General features: G+C 44.7%; 1 protein-coding gene across 3 annotated transcripts in view; it reads left to right on the forward strand.

Moving 5' to 3' along the window:
- Positions 1-16,464, forward strand: part of SGK3 (serum/glucocorticoid regulated kinase family member 3) — a 652,786-nt gene that overhangs the window by 235,215 nt on the left and 401,107 nt on the right. The gene's annotated exons all lie outside the window — the stretch shown is intronic.

A 16,464-nucleotide genomic window follows, 5' to 3' on the forward strand; every position in this document is an offset into this window, starting at 1 on the left:
GAACGGTGTCACAATTGTTCAAGCAATACACTGCTTACAGGCAGATATGTCGCCCGAAAGAATGCCATTTAACGAACATTCAATTGAGAAAGCAATAATCACATGGAACATATTTGATACCGTAAGAGAGGGTCAATTGTTTTTTTCTCATTTTACATAGTGTTTTGAGTTGCAGATATGGATACCACAAACCAAGTTATGTAATTCCCTAGCATGGGTGATGTTTAAGCTATTCTCTGTGCATTTCTCTCATAAACAAGCACTGGGAACTTGGCAGATCTGTATACTGGTCAATGTATCATATTTGTGATTTGATCATGATATTAACAATAAGTTAGTTAGTAATATGTTTTTGAATTTGGTACAAGTGGTTCTAAAATGCTTCAGTGATTTGCAGACCTGTCCATCCTCGAACCAGTGTACCCATAAGTAGGTATGGTATTAAGCACCCTCGATACAGAGATGAGAATGAGGGGTATCTGGGAGCAGATCACCATGAAAGCAGCGTATTCATCACTATTGAAAGGATTACCTCACACATTACTTTAAATGATTTATTTAATGCATGTAGCATTTTTTTAATAAAGAGCTCAAATTAAATCGGTAATATGTTGGAAGATGTATCCAAAAGGCACTTGAATGCACCTAGGACAGCTTCCAGAATGATCATTTGTTTAATTTTTTTAGACCATGACCGTGACCGGACACTGGTGTGAATCTTTTGAATCATGATATTGTTGTTGTATGATTACTATGAAGCAAGGCACTATATTTGACAGGCAGCACAGTAGATTTGCTTTTTTCATTAATATTTGTTTATTTGTTATTTATATAAAAATGTTATTGTGTTGCAGTGGGGAACCACAATGCTATGGCCCTTTTTTCATAAATAAAATAGTTTCTACATATTCTCAGTATGTCCAGCTCCAGAGCCTCCATGGCTGCCTACTCCAATTTCAAACAGGAGGACATAACAATGAACAGAGGTATGGAACCAACCCATTCAATCAAACGTGTCCGGAATACATCTTTTCCTCCCTGTTTGCTTAAACCTTAATTGGGTCATCAACCCAATTGTCAATACTCCATTAAGACAAATCAACTCACTCACTCGCCTTAAATGCTTCTGCAAGAGTTCATGCATTATAACCTTTTATCTACAGAATACATTTACTCCTTGCCCTCATGCCTGCCATTTATCACAAAAGATAGTATTCCAAGAGACTCCTACTGATCTACTCTTCATTATCACATTCAAGCTCTTCCTCCTGTTTATGTTCTCCAGCACCTGGTCAGCAAACAGCAAGGTTTTGTGGCCTTCATACTGCAAAGCTTTTTTATGTTTGCCACCATCAATAGCTCTCACCCTCATCTGTAGTATCTTTTGTTGTTCTGTTGGTTCTGATGTTATGACATTATGTACATACAATATTGTTCTCCCAGTTCATAAAGAGCATTTTGATCTTCCACTTCGCCAACAAGGGAGCAGGGTCATCCCCTTTCACACGTGTGGCAGCCCTAGAACATTCATTTAGTTTCGGAACAATATTCTCAAGCTTTTTAGTTCTATTTGCCAGAATTTACCATGTCGGGAAACGTCCTCTCCTTGTCACACTTTAATTGGGCCTACTTGTGCTTGACTTTGGGTACGTCCCTGCAATCTATTTGTGTAACTATTTTATTCAGCTTTTTTAACTTGCCCTCGATTTGGGAGATCAACGTCTCTATTCTGTTCAAGACTGCTAGGTTTGGGTTTCTTTTTTGTGAGGAGCTGCATTTGGTGAGGAATCTCTGTTTTTGCCTAGGTTTGGAACTGCTGGTAATATAGAAGTCCATTTTGGGTTTTCAATCTTTTCTACCATCGTAATCCCTAAGCCTTGTTGTTACTTTCCCCAAATCCATAGCTCTGGGAAATTTCTTCTTACCTAAGGTATGCAATCTTCAGGAAGTCAGAGAAATAAGTTTCTTTATCCTAGAAGTGGTGCCACACTAACTGGACGGTATCATTTCATTGTAAAGATCTGCTGCACTGCTACCTTAGTACCACTGGCTGTCACTCTTGCTTTCCATGGCGAACAGTTTCACCTTCTTAGTTCTTCTCAAATATTTGTTACGTCTCAGGCAGCTCTCCTGGGTCACAGCAACAACAACCGGCAGTGGCTTCGCTACTCTCATATGCATCTCGACATTAATCCAGTCAGGTGCTCCTCCTCTCATAGGCAGTCAGAACAGAAGCTCTAATACTGAGCTAGCTGTAGTTCCTTTAGCTACACTGCCTGTGGATAGCTGCAGGCTGATACTGAACACCCTTAGGCAAGGGTGTAGCCTGAAAATTAAAGTACCCCCCTCTGTGAAATGAAAGCTCTGTCAGCAAGTCAGCTGACCGTTCCCTAGAAGAGCTCCCCTGACTCTTCCATCCAGACTTCTATATATTTATCCTTTCACCCTGATATCCATTATTTCACCTTTACTTTCTCACGTCTTTTCATTCATCATTCAATCTTTTCCCATTCCATAAATCCATTCACTCTGTCATCCACTGATCCATTCATCCATCATCTGCTGTTCTATCCATCCACTCATTCAATCTGCCTCCCACCCATCCATCCTTTCACTCATTCGTCCACTCTGCACCCATATGTCCATCCTTTTACCCACCCATCCATCCATCCTTCCTTCATCATCCTTTCACATGTCCATCCACCTATCCATTCATTCACCCATCCATCGATCCACTGGACCATTCTTTCACATATTCATCCATCTTCGCACACATTCATCCACCCACTCATCCCTCCTTCCTTTCACCCTTCCTTTTATTCGATATTCTTTCCTTCTCTTTTCTATTTATTCCTGTTTTGTGTTTCCTTGCTCCCGCTTGCTCTTCTATTGATGTTGAATTCCTTTATAGTGTTATTTATGAGATTTTGTCTGGTGAGTTGCAGACAGAAGAGGCTCAAAGATCCCCCACCTGTGCTGTTGCTGCCAAAGCAAGGGGTTCACTACGCCCGTGCACATAGAACTTGTTGCAACTCTACCTTGTTTGCTTATTTCAAAGGATGCTTAGGCCGGGTGTAGTAGCACATCTCTCCCTGGAATAGCACACACTGGGAATGACTCCTTGCACTCACTCAATCTTCCCACATCACCAGCTGTGCACACACTTTTATGACGAGTTAAGAAGGGTTAACCTCTGCTCTGCACTGATCCTTCATGGTGCTTGGAGGAATGGAGCCATCTTGGGGGACAGCTCACCATGCCTAAAAGCTTTTCTGCTTTCAGGCCTGGCTTGACTGTGTATTAGTCACCAGAATATACGTGATCGAGAAAAAAAAAGAGCTTCATGCAGGACTACTCTGCCAAAATGCTGATCTTCTTGAGCAGATGTCGATTGGACAGAATTTGCGCATGTTCACTGAAACAGAGTGCTAAAAATTTTTGCTTTGTGGGAAAGCTTTTTCTTAATGTAGCAGGACTACATTTGTTACAGTGACAAGCCAGTAATCAAAGCTATAGGTTTAATATTTTGAAATATTATGAAAAAGGCAAGTGTCTTGCTTAGTTAGTGTTAAATCATATGCTAAGGCCAACAGGCCTTTCTTTTTAGGAGTGGACTTCCGTTACGCTGTGCTAAAGCTTGCACATTAGCATTTTGTTACATCGAAACACACATGCTACCATGGTATGCAAGGATTTGGTTTTGGTTACTCTCTGCGAAAAACCCTCTTCGTAGTTGATATGTGCTTTGAGAATCATTGTAAAGCAGTTTTAAGAAGCGTTGTTTTATCTGTTCTGCCAAATGTAATTTTGTACATATTTTCTCTTTCCAAACCGGCTGAACGGAATTACACCAAATTTGGCAGAAAACTGCATCTTTAGCCAGAGAAGGTGCTTTTTGTGATTTGGTGTAAATCCATTAAGTAGTTTTTCAGAAACTGAGGTTCAAAATGTATTGAGATCAGGATGGTTAGATATGCGGAAGTCCCGCAGGCACGCAACTTCAAATATGGAATGATACTGTCCTTAGTGTAACATTGCTTGACCAACCCAAGATGATAACCATATTTAGAAGCACTATATTGGCTACCTTCTATTAGTACAAAAAGGATAACACTGTACACTTTAGCAGGTGAAGATAGTTGTCAAGGGCAATGTTTACTGAGCCGCAATCTTAGAGTGGTATTGTGCTTAGGTAATCATGGTTTTTACCACTGCAAGATGACCAACACATTGCTTCAAAACCTGGCAGATATGTTGGAACGTTAAACAAGCATACACTAGGTACATTATGATTCCAAGACGGCGGCCCACTAATATATTTAATTTTGCAAGTATATGTCTGCCAAGATTAAGTGACAGTATGTACATATGTGACTTTTTGAATGCCTAAACTCAACAGTCACTGGCAATGTACTTTCAGCAATAAGCCAGATCTATTGACGTTGCCAGTGCTAGTCGGATATTGTATGGTAGTGCCGAACACTGTTTTCTGGAGTCTGGTTAAATACTTTGATTGGTATTCTTGCCAATAAAGACAACCAGTTGATTTTTATTAGAACCATGCGTTTTTATTTTGACATTAACATTGGTTCTGGCAGCTTCAGTATTCTGTAGTTTAATTTGATGGTGAGTTTCTTGTAAATACTAGAGTACTGCATCCTACAAGGTGCATCTTTTTCAGTTTGAAAACTCCGCAGTGGCGACTGCTTCAAAGAACGGCTGTAATCTTTTGACATGCATAGTATTTCCAACTCCATAGTACCTTGTTAACTTGCTGTTCCGTGGTAGAGGGCCCACCCATAGAAGTAGTAGTAATAGTTAGAGTTGTCTGTTATAGTTAGGGGACTTAGCCTAACTTTGACCAGGTTCACAGGATGTGATGCCCAGCAATGTTACTTTTGTGTTCATGTTATTAAGTAGTAAACAGATATATCACATTCATACATGTATGGATTGAACAGATTATGTTAAATTGATGGTTTTCCTACTAAGTAGATGCAAAGATAGATAGATGTATGTACAGAAACATAAATCGGTATGTAAAAGTAGATCATGGAAGGGTTTATGAGTTAAGGGTGGAGCAGTTAAGGGTATAGCATTAAGGGTTGACATCCTGTGCTCTACGGAGGACCACATTGTGATAATTGATGTCTTTGAATTCACAAGTGCAGCAATATTTTATTTGTTGTCCTAGAGACATTTATTAACCCGATATGTAGGATGTTGTAGTAGAAATTCTCATATGTGCCTCAGACGTCGAGTAGTAGAACGAGTACACCTTCCCCTTTTGAAATGAAGGAGAGTAGTTTACAATCTAGACACATTAGGGAGATCTTTTTTCTCTCTTGCATTTATGTTAACTTTCCTATCACCACGCAACTGCATTTTCTCCAGGTGGGGTTGGACACCACTGGAGTAATAGACGGGGGCAGGTAACAGCTCAAATGTTGCTGGGATCAAATGTTGCTTTGCCGTGAACGGAAGTGGTTTTTTTTTTTACATTGTGTTGGGCTATCATGTTCATGGACTAACTGGTGATTTGTTTGCTCATTAGAAGTGTTACGTGTGAACAGAATTTTTAAATAAGCTAGCAAGAAAGATCTCTACAGCAAAATATGATCCTGATGGTAACTAAGTTTTGTAGTTTATAGATATTAGTCCGTCGTTATTTGAAAAGGGCTATATGTAGGTACGCAGCGGATCTTCTATATGCACATCATACTCTATTCAGCCTGAAATATACTGTTCTGTAGTAGGGGATCTCTGTGTATAGTCATAATCGAGTGAATAATCCCGCCCATGTGCGTGGACCCCGGCAATCAAAAATAATCTCTTAAATTGTCAAATCATGCAGAACTGCAAAGACACTTAAGAGAGAATTTAAAGACAAATAATGCAGCCTATATCCACAGGCTACACTGTCCAGTACTTCAACTAGAAATTCCACCAAACCAAACCACATACAACACAGCCGGGCCAGTTTCTTCCATAGAGAAACTTGCCTCTACCAGTAAAAGAACTCTGGAATGATAGAGAGAAAGGCCTGGACAGACAAGCCCCATAGGCTGCCATTATGTGGCTTAAATAGGATACTGTGCCTTTAAGAGAACCTTCCAGAACTTCTCCCAGTATCCCAGAATGCACAGCAGGTCCCTTTTACTTTCAGTTCTTTTTTCCGGCTCCTGCTAACAGGACCCTGGCATTGAGCTCTCCCTTTTTCAAGGGTTTATATTGGATTTTTGTTCACTTTTTGATAAAAGTGTTTGCAGTTGATATTTTTTGGTGTTTCCCTTCACTCCTGTGTGTTTGTTCAGGCTTTTTTGGGCTCTAAAATGCCTGCTCTTTTCGACAAATGTCCAGCATGTGGAAGGAAGAAGTCCAAGACTGATCCACACGACGTCTGCATTATCTGTCTCTCTCTGAAGCACATGTCCCTGAAGAATGTGACATCTGCCAGCACCTTTCATCACGGACCCTGAGGGAAAGGCTGAAAATTAGGCTTCAAGGCCTGGAGGAGAGACAACTGCAGGCTGCAGGTGGGTCTGGGCAGGCTGGGAAGGTTCCCGCTGCCTCTGCTGAGGCCTCTGGGGAGCTCCCCAGAGGCAGGAAGACCAGCAAACGGTCCCGGTCTCCGTCAGCGTCGATTGCATCGACGATGACGTCGAGAGGGATGACGGCGGTGTGTTCCCCATCTTCCCGGAGCTCCGGGTCGAGACGGCGTAAAGATTCGACGTCGAAGAGCCTGGGTAGGCCGCCGTCGAAACCACCGTCGACGGCGTCTTCGTCGTCGACGTCAGCGTTGATCTATCGGCGTCGAAGGAGGAGCGACAGGCGTCGGCGCTCGCCGCCGAGGCGACACCGCCGGTCACCGTCAAGAAGACAGTCGGCGTCGAGGGGATCCTCGATGTCGAGGACCTCGAGAAAGCGGGCGGCGTCTAGGAGGAGTCGATGCTCGTCGTCGAGAATGGAGCGGTCGACGTCGCGGAGGCGGCGTTCGGCGTCGAGGAAGAATAGGTCGACGTCGTGGAGGCGACGTTCGACGCCGGAGTCGCGGAGGTGACATTCGACACCGGAAAAGCGAAGCTCTGAGTCGAGAAGGAAGAGATCGGCGTCTCGGAGTTGTTCCTACTCTCCTAAGCGGCGCAGAAAGAGTTCTGGTGGCAGAAGTCACGCTGAGTCTGGTGGAGGGCGCCGGAGATGGCGATCACCTACTGGAGGGGCTGGTTCGCAGTCCCCTCCGAAGAAGAAGTCACCGGGCTCGGTGTACTCGGTGGTATATATTCCACCTCGGCCGAAGGCTCCCCCTCCCCCTGTACCTAAGGAGGATCCTCCCGTCAACCCTCCTCTTCCACCACTTCCTCCCTCAGGACAACCACCACCACCGCATCCACCGCATGGGCCCGTCCCTCGGTCGGAGATACCTCCTGTTCCTCCGCCAAGATCGGAGTCACTGCCTCCTCTTCCTACACCACCTAAGGGGACTCCTAGACCAAGACCCCAGGATAGGCCACGGAAGACGCCTCCACGAAACCGGCGGAGCGCCCTCGAACTGTCGCCGGTTGATGATCTGGTGGCTTTTCACGATGTCCTGTTAAGAGGTGCAGCAAAATTGGGCATCTCGTTGACGGTGCCCACGCCCAAGACATAGGTAATTTTCGAGACACTGCACCAGAAACACCTGTCTCGTCCACTATTGCCACTGGTGCCGGGCCTGGAGGAACCGGCCATGGACCTTTTTCTCACCCCGGCGGTGACTAAGGTGGCCCCCTCGAGACTACAGAAAAAATACCAGGCTCCCGATTCTGATCCAGCTTTTCTAAGGGTGGAACCTCCTCCGGATTCGGTGATAGTGACGGCGGCTCGCAAACAGCATGCTACCAACCCGTCATCCACAGTCCCCCCCAGACAAAGAGTCTAGATGGATGGATTCGGCTGGAAGGAAGGTGTGTGGAACGTCGGCGACCTCCATGAAGGCTGCGAGTGCCACTGCTTTGTTGGGACGCTATGACCGTGCCCTCTGGGACTCCCTCCAGCAGTTTGTGGAACACCTGCCTCGCGACAAGAGGGAAGATTTTCAGGAGGTGTTAAATGAGGGGATGCTGGTGGCGAATCAGATTATCAGCGCTGCAGCCGATTCGTCCCTCTTGGCGGCGCATGGCTTTTGCCATGGGATTAACCAGCGACGACATGCCTGGCTCCGCCTTACGTCACTGAAACCTGACGCACAGCAAAGGGTTGCCAATCTTCCATTCTCTGGCGAAACCCTACTTGGGAAACATGCGGCTGATGAAATGGCCCTCATGAAGGCGGAGGCCGAAACACTCACGGCTGTGGGTCTGGAAAAGCCCAAAGAGACAAAGAAATCGTACCGCCCGTTCCAAAGACGGTTCGGTGGACAGGGCAGAGGGCATGGCCAAGCTTCGGGACAGCAACAGCAACAACAGCAGTTCCGAAGGCCGTTCCAGAAGCGCCCGAAGGGCAGAGGCAGCCAACAGTCGGCACCAGCGACCAAAGGCCCGGCCGGGTCTAGGCCCTGAGCGCTTACTTCCCCCGGATCCGTTACCCACTCCGGTAGGGGGAAGCATTAAATTTTTTCTGGCAGAGTGGAGAAAAATTACTCCGGACAATTGGGTGCTGAATATTGTTTGCAATGGATACAGTCTTCGGTTCACCAGCCCGCCTCCAGCGATTCCACCGGTCAGCTCGCAGTTTCAGCTGCACGAGCCTCAAGCGGAGGCCGATATCCTGTTAAGGAAAAGGGCGATAGAAGACGTACCTCTGTCTCAGAGAGGAAGAGGTCTGTACTCGCGGTTCTTTCTGGTTCGCAAGAAGGACAAGAACGAGTTCAGGCCCATTATGGACTTGCAACAAGCAAACAAGTGGATTCGCAGAGAGAAGTTTTGCATGCTGTTGTTGCATCAGATTTATCCTCAGTTGCAACAGGGAGACTGGCTATGTGCTATAGACCTACAGGATGCGTACTTCCATGTGCCTATTGCACACAAACACAGGAAGTTCCTGCGATTCCAAGTCGGCACCAATCATTATCAATACACAGTACTCCCATTCGGACTAAAGTCTGCGCCGAGAACGTTCTCGAAGTGCATGGCGGTGGTAGCAGCACACCTGAGGAAGATCAAGGTGTTCGTCTACCCGTACCTGGACGATTGGTTGATCAAGACCTCCTCCTTCTCGGAAGCTCGAGCACACTTCCAGAAGACGTGCGTTCTCTTGAACAAGCTGGGGTTGCACATCAACATGTCCAAGTCTGTCCCGACTCCGGTCCAATGCATACAGTACTTGGGAGCCTCCATTAATACGCTGTCAGCAAGCATGTCTCCTACGGAAGAGCGACGATTATCACTCCTTCGGAAGGCTCAGGCTCTTATGACCACTCCATCTACAACAGTGAGGACGGTGTCTTCTCTACTGGGATCGATGGCCTCTTGTATCTTCCTGACGCCACACGCACGACGGCACATGAGACCGTTGTAAGAGTGCTTGTAGGACCAGTGGGATCAGAGGAGAGGATCTTGGGACGACAAGATACGACTGTCTCTGCATGCTCTTCAGTCGCTGAAGTGGTGGTGTTCAGCGGAGAATCTCCTCAGAGGGGTTCCCTTCCACAAGGACATTCCCACGCAGACTGTCGTGACGGATGCTTTTCTCCACGGTTGGGGGGCGCACTCCAGAGACTTACAGATTCAAGGAACGTGGTCCCCGATGGAGGCCACGTATCACATCAATTTCCTGGAAGTCAGAGCTGTTCACTTGGCACTGAAGGCCTTTCTTCCGTCCTTTCAGACCAACTCTCTGCTTGTATAGACGGACAATACGACCACGATGTATTACCTCAACAAGCAGGGGGTTCGAGATCATGCACTCTGTCACAGGAGGCGCAGGCGATCTGGCACTGGCTTCTGGCCAGAGGACTGACGATAATGGCTACCCATCTGCCAGGTGTGCAGAATGTTCAGGCGGACGCACTGAGCAGACTGATTCAGGAAAACCACGAATGGGTCATAAACGACAAAGTACTAGGAGAAGTCTTCGCAAGGTGGGGGACTCCAGACGTAGATCTGTTCGCCACCGCCGAAAACAGCAAATGCCGAGACTTCGCCTCCAGGTACTACCAGCAGGGGGCGCTGGGGAATGTGTTATGGATCAACTGGTCGAACAGCTTTCGGTACGCTTTTCCACCCATTCCCCTGATTCCGGCCGTACTCATCAAGCTGGCCCGGTCCAGGGCTCGGATGATACTCATTGCCCCGGAATGGCCCAGATAGTGGTGGTTCACGGACCTGCTACACCGGTCTCTCCTTCCTCACATATGGCTGCCGTGCAGGCCAGACCTTCTCACAAAGTTCGGGGGGCAGATGTTGCACCCCAACCTCTTGTCTTTGAGTTTGGCATGGCTCCTGAGATAGTGCAATATGAACATTTGAATCTGCCCGAAGATTGTATGGACATACTGAACGAGTCTAAGAGACCTTCCACTTGGACCTCCTTTGCCTACAAGTGGAAGAGGTTCTGTATCTGGTGCAAGTCCAAGAACTATGACCCGACGGCGTGCAAGGAAGACGTCATCCTTCCTTACCTTCTACATTTGGCGCAGTCTGGACTTAATGTTCATTCAATTAAGGTTCATCTTGCTGCATTGACTGCCTACAGGAAATGCCCTTCACAGACTTCCTTCTTCCAGATCCCTGTGATCAAAGATTTTTTGGAAGGCTTGAAGAAAGTGTTCCCTCCTGTCAGGCTTCCTTCGCCTTCATGGGAATTGAATGTGGTGCTGTCCAGATTGATGAAGGAGCCTTTTGAACCTATTCATAAGGCTTCGTTGCAGCACATGTCCTGGAAGGCGGCGTTCCGCGTGGCCAATACATCGGCCCGCAGGGTGAGTGAAATTCAGGCGTTGTGTTGGCAAGAACCTTATACTGTATTTCATGCTGCTAAGGTTGTTATGCGTACTCACCCTAAATTTCTTCCCAAGGTTATTTCTGATTTTCATGTCAACCAGACCATAACGTTGCCTACGTTTTTTCAGAATCCTTCATCTCCAGCGGAAAGGTTCCTACATTCCCTGGATGTTAGGAGGGTGTTGAAATTTTATCTGGATAAAACCAAAGATATTCGTAGGTCAGACCAATTATTTGTCAATTATGGATCGGTCAGGACGGGTCTTGCTACCTCTAAGCAGTCCATCCCTAGGTGGATTGTGTCCTACATACAGTTGTGTTACCAAAAAGCTAATAAGACCTGAGGGGGTAAACCTAAGGCTCATTCCACCAGGGGAAAGGCTGCCACAACAGCTTTACTCCGTAATGTTCCGATTGCAGAGATCTGCAAGGCGGCCACTTGGAAGTCGGTTCATACCTTTGCTAAGCATTACTGTCTGGACACTGATGCCAGGGCAGATGCTCAGGTTGGGCAGGCTTCGCTGCGGAATTTGTTCGCACAATAGTGGTGTTAATTTTCTTCTCTCCACCGCCGCTTTGGTGTCGGGATGGGCTTGCCATTCTATTCACTAGATTATGACTATACACAGAGATCTCCTACTACAGAAAGAGTAGTTTATGTCCTCTAACTCCAGTTCTGTAGAAGGGGTATCTCTGTTATAGTCATAAGCGCCCACCCTCCTCCCCGGTGGAGAAAGATATTCATGTAAGGGATGCTACAGGTCTGGCGTGCTAAGCCTTCAAAAAGAACTGAAAGTAAAAGGGACCTGCTGTGCATTCTGGGATACTGGGAGAAGTTCTGGAAGGTTCTCTTAAAGGCACAGTATCCTATTTAAGCCACATAATGGCAGCCTATGGGGCTTGTCTGTCCATGCCTTTCTCTCTATCATTCCAGAGTTCTTTTACTGGTAGAGGCAAGTTTCTCTATGGAAGAAAAAGTGGTCTTAGAAGAAGTCATGCAATCACTGGAAGAACGAAGATATATACAATACAACACAAGTAAAGAAGAAAAGGATGCACTATATGAACTGTCACGCAATGAAGCCATAGTAATAAAAGCAGCGGACAAGGGGGGTGCAATTGTGGTACAAAATACACAAGACTACATTGATGAGATTAATGGGCAACTCCAAGTGCAGGACAGTTATATTAAGATCAGAGGAGATCCGACCTCTGAAATAAAGGCACTGATTGAGACAGTAACTAAAAATGGAATCGATATGGGCTTTCTAAGCCAGAATGAGTACGATTTCCTCAATCAACGCGAACCAAGAATTCCTACAATATACACACTTCCCAAGGTGCATAAGGGACTTGAGAAGCCTCCCGGAAGACCCATAGTATCGGGTTGTGGCTCGATTCTGGAGCCTCTTAACAGATTTATTGACTACTTTCTGCAGCCTTGGGTCGCACATACCAAATCTTATGTACGTGACAGCATGCACATTATACAGCTCCTGGAGGGCCAACCATTTGACAACAAGAAACAGATGATGGTGACGCTAGATGTGTCATCTTTGTACACCTCTATTCCCCAGATCACTGCAATGGAAGTCATTACGAAAACGCTAGACAGAAGAGAGAGACCCCACTGGATACCGACTGAATTTTTGATGAACCTCCTTGAGATTGCGATGAAGAAGAATTTCTTTGTGTTTAGGAATCAATTCTATTATCAATGTAAAGGAGTAGCCATGGGGGCAACTTATGCTCCTAGTCTGGCTAACATCTTCATGGACCACTACGAGGAGGAGCATCTGTATGACCTCAGCAACCCCTACCTGCACAACATTGATGTATGGAAACGATACATTGATGATGTGCTTATGATTTGGTCTGGAACTGAAATGGAACTGAAAGACTTCTATACATGGATAAATACCAGGAATAATGATATCCAATTTACGATGACCAGCAACTCAGAATCTATTGACTTCCTGGACCTTACATTTAAAGTTGAAAATGGTCAATTGTACACTGATTTGTTTCGCAAACCAATGGGAAGAAATACACTCCTGATGTATAGATCACATCATCCCAGGAACCTAAGAGACAATTTACCCTATGGACAGTATTTAAGGGTAAGAAGAAATTGCTATAGACGCCAGGACTTCTTCCAGGCTGCGGAAGACCTGACATCGCGACTGAGGAGACGTGGATATCCATCGAGCTTGCTAAAAAAGGCGAGAAAACGCGCATGGTATCAACCACGTGAACAATTGCTGGAACCAAAGGAGAAGACAGATGGCATGAAGAACCTGGTATGTGTAACCACATATAACACCAAAAGTGCGGATATTAAGAAAACTATAAAGAAGTACTGGAACTTGGTGGCGAGTGACCTACAGACTGAGGAGCAGCCATTATTTGCATTCAAACGGGGACGGAACATCAAGGACGTAGTGGTTAGTGCCTTTCTCAGTCCACCCAAGCAGCAAGACTTAAGAAGTATGTTGAATTTGCCTCCGTTGGTTGGCAACCACAAATGTGGTAGCTGCAAGGTGTGCGATCTTTGCCAGGAAGGATCCAGCTTCACGCACAACTCCAGAACATACAAATTGGCACAGTTTACGAATTGCAACAGTACGCATGTGATATACGCCATCACTTGTCCATGTGGGTTGCTTTACGTAGGACAAACTACACAAAAAGTCAAAATAAGAATTTTGCAGCATATGAGCCGAATTAGATGCAACACTATTGGGGCCCCACTGGTTGAGCATTATAACACCTATAAACATAAGCCTGATGAGATCAAGTGGAGAGTTGTGGAAAAAGTAACCGTAGGCCCAAGGGGTGGATCCACAGCGAAGACAATGAGCTATAAGGAATGTAGATGGATACATTCTTTAAACAGTGTCTCAGAGGGGCTCAATGAGAGAGAAGAAACAGCGAGACAAATGGGACAGCTATGAATATTTAGCCATGAATATATTTTGTTGCCTTATTTTTGACCAAAAACATCCCCAAACACTCTAGCTTAAAATATCACACTGTTTTCGCTAGCAAAAAAAATTCTAACGTTGGATTTTTTAAATACAATGTGCATGGATCACGTCAACATCGTTTGTTTTTTCAAATGTAATAATTCATGTTAACATTATTTATGGCGATGGAAATATGTTAATTTTCCTCTGTGTCCCCTTTCTTCTAATCTGCCTAGAACTGATTCATGAACAAATGTAGTAGTTCTAATACCGCTGTTCATTAACCCCAAGGTCTGTTTAGCCTTCTCGTACTTATCACCTAGCAACGAGAGGCGTCGTGTAATTGACTCGGTACACTTCCACCATAGACGGGCTGACGTCAATCTGACGCGTGCCGTGTCTCGCGTTGTTGCTAGGCAACCCCAACGCCGACGTCCTCGAGGCGAACGCGGAAGTTTATAACTACCGCCGTCTGGGACTCGCATTGAACTAATCGGCACTGCTTAGCCGAGCGAGCGAGTCCAGAATCCCGACCAGACGAAGGCAACCATGGATAAAAGTAAGCGCCGCAAAACCACTGAACTAACACGGATTTTAATTCCGTTTGTGTGTTGACGTTACCTGACGGATTTTTCCGTTTCAATATTACAGAATTCCTACATTGAATGCGAGAGGGCTTAATTGATGGCAGACAGCAATATGGATACCCACATATGCTAATGGTGAGTGCTGCCTAGTCAGTTTAGTGGGATGACTAACTATGATTAGGCACTCCTAATAAACTTTCCTTTTTAAACAAACACTATTTTCCTCTTAAAAAACACTAATTTCCTTTTTTTTTTTTTTTTTTTTTTTAAAAAGCACTAATACCTTGCAAATGATATTAATTCGCAGATTGTTGAGAGTGATGCGCAACGATCGTGGTGATCAGGGAGAACAGTCATCCCATAATTAGAAATAACTTCGAATATGGCCACATGATACGCAGAATGGGTGAGTGTAATACACCCGTGAGGTCTGATCCAATTCCTAATATGGTTAATATTCAGTAATCAGTCCACTAATACTCATTGTTTGATTACTCAGATTCAAGATTGATGAAGACACCCGTATAAAGTAGAATATAAGGATGTCTGCTCGGTGAAGACCTGGTAATTTAATTATAACAACGTCTTCCTACAATAATTTCTCGTGCAAAACCCAAACCTGATGGTTTTATCCTTTTAAACCAACAGGCGCAATAATCCTTCCCAGTCCCCGTCCTGAAGAAGACCCGCCAGTGACCCATAAATAAGGTGTCCACAGGGTCGAAACGTCGACAGAGCCATCAAAGGACCAACGTACCGAGTCCAACACATTATAGCTAATTGAAATAGCGTGTTGGTCCCGAGTCTAAATGAGATAGGAACTGGCCTTTTATAAACCTATCCCCTTTCCTCATAATCACTTATTCACTTGTATATAGACCTTCACGTATATATGTCACAATGTCACAATATTTCACACTCAGTCACTTCTTACACTGATTTGAATTGTTGCGCCGCAATTTGTATTTTGTGAAAAAGTAAAAAATTGCTTTTTATGTTCTAACGGAAGGTGTCAGTTGAAAACTAAAAAGAAAAGAGAAAAAAATAACTGTTTAATTAAAAAGCACCCTGACCCTTCTTCTGGTGTTTGGTTTTGCACTTTAAAGATGACTAATGTAGCATATTTTTGAAATTATAATTTTTGATTATTGCCGAAGGCATGCATATGATTCAAAGCAATTGTTGAGATACCCGAAGGAACCACTGTTGAAATTACTTATGGAAGAAACTGGGCAGGCTGTGTTGTATGTGGTTTGGTTTGGTGGAATTTCTAGTTGAAGTACTGGACAGTGTAGCCTGTGGACATAGGCTGCATTATTTGTCTTTAAATTCTCTCTTAAATGTCTTTGCAGTTCTGCATGATTTGACAATTTAAGAGATTATTTTTGATTGCCGGGGTCCACGCACATGGGCGGGGTTATTCAGTAGATTATGACTATAACAGAGATACCCCTACTACAGAACTGGAGTTACAGGATAGAAACTACCCCTAGTTTATCTTTGAAATCGTAATTTTATGCTTCAAAAAAGTGTAATTGTTTAGATATAATAATTTATGGTCTAATTCCCCCAAAAAAGTTACAAACGTACTGCTGCAAATTTATTCCTGCTTTTGAATGCATCTAGCACTCCCTAGAAACTGCAACAGTAGCTTTCTGATTTTTCAGAATATTCCAAACTCCTCACATATGCTGGAGTGTTTTACATGGATAAATGTACATTGTGTACTGCAGGTGTAAAGACCTCTCAACAGTGCAGTTGCATTTTAAAATCATTCTATTTTTTGCATGGAAAAACTAGTTTCCCCTATGGGAAAACTCTTCCCTTTAGGCCTCCGTCATTTTCCTCCCTATTCTCACTCTATATACTTATTTACTCCTGCCCCTAACGAGTAAATATCCAGCAGTGCCCAGGGTGAGATTCAGCTGTGAAAATGTATGTGAATGCTAATGGACATATATGTTTATGAGTGTTTACAAGTTTGCAAGGGCA

The sequence above is a fragment of the Lissotriton vulgaris genome, chromosome 4_1, assembly GCF_964263255.1.
Source record: "Lissotriton vulgaris chromosome 4_1, aLisVul1.2, whole genome shotgun sequence".
Lineage (NCBI taxonomy): Eukaryota > Metazoa > Chordata > Amphibia > Caudata > Salamandridae > Lissotriton > Lissotriton vulgaris.